The sequence below is a fragment of the Etheostoma spectabile genome, chromosome 11 (genome assembly GCF_008692095.1).
Source record: "Etheostoma spectabile isolate EspeVRDwgs_2016 chromosome 11, UIUC_Espe_1.0, whole genome shotgun sequence".
Lineage (NCBI taxonomy): Eukaryota > Metazoa > Chordata > Actinopteri > Perciformes > Percidae > Etheostoma > Etheostoma spectabile.
Window position 1 is genome coordinate 20768432 of NC_045743.1, and position 1424 is coordinate 20769855.

Genomic DNA, 1424 nt, shown 5'->3' on the forward strand with positions numbered 1-1424 from the left:
GAATAGTGGCAATAACAGTCACAATAAAGATAATTGACCAGTGACAAAAAAAATGGTAGTCATAGTAGAAGTAGTGGTGGTGCATTTCATAGCAGGGCGCTGCAGGGCGTTGCAGTAAGAAGCATTTAAAGTGTTCAAGTGCTAGTATTACATCAGATTTCTTTGGAAACTATATCCTTCAGGGACTTTCCTCTATTGCGCGTAAAGTGTCACACTTGTTCTCACATTTCCTGTGGAGCTGAACGAACTGTGAAATGGTCTTTGCTAAACCAGTGGACCTTAACGAACTAGACAGAAAAGCCTGATGTTCCAGTCCCAGGGCAGATTGTGGAGATGCTGGATCCTACTTTTTAGCACTGGAACCTTCTCCTGAATGTCTGAGCCAGTACATAAATATAAAAAAAAATACATGAAATTGCATTTTAGTTTTAGTTTTTTACAAATAAACCAAGGGCTTTAAACATGAAGGTACACAGTTGAAGTTGTACTCAACACACTGCAGTTTTGCGGTAACTGCTTCTGACTGTCGCATTAATCTTCAAAAATCTTTATTTCTCGTGCACTGTAATTTGTATGCATTCCACGTATTTAGTACTATAGTGTGTCCTTGTACAGCTTGTTTTCAGTTTCACAGATCTAAAACTAAAACGTAGCCTCAGCACATCTTTTATGTTCAATCAGTGCGAAGTCAAAGGTTAAAATGCTGGGAGTAATTTCACCCTAGGGTCCTCTGCACCGTACCGCGGCCAGTGGCCCCACTTGCGGAATAGTGTTCTTTTTCACTTGTACTCTAGTTGGCGTTTTTTGGGTCTTTGGCTTTACTAGGATAAAGGAAGTTGTCTTCATCGAAATGTCAGCTACAGACATGGTAGTGCTTCATCGTGATGTCCATTTTGAGAAGGACAAGCCACTGTTGTAGAAGCTCCGGGTCACTGTGGCGAAACAGCAGATCATGGAAGGTCTCCGGACTCAACCTTTTTAGCTTTCATTTCGCAGACGGGGAGATCCAGCGTTGCCGGCATCTTGCCCTATCGTTTACGCTGCAGTGGTCTGAAGTAACGTCTCGGGTTACGTATGTAACCCTTGTTCCCCGAGAGAGGGGAGCGAGACACTGCGTCGGTTCACCGCCCCTCGCCCCGCCTGGAGTGCCTTGCTTCATAGAAAGAGCTAATGAGCTATGTGCCGGCGTGCCTATGTATGCCCCTACGGTTATGCCGTCACATGCTACCGTTCTCACTAGGACCAATAGGATTGGAGTCACGTTGTGAGTGCTACAAGCTGACTCACTAGCTTAGGACTTCAAAGTTCTTTTCTACTCAACACAAAACGGCAGTGAATAAAAGTCTTGAATCCCAAGTTCTTCGTTTGATTGTTTATTTAAAAAATTTCAAAACATAAAATACAAAAACTTAGGATCTTTACTT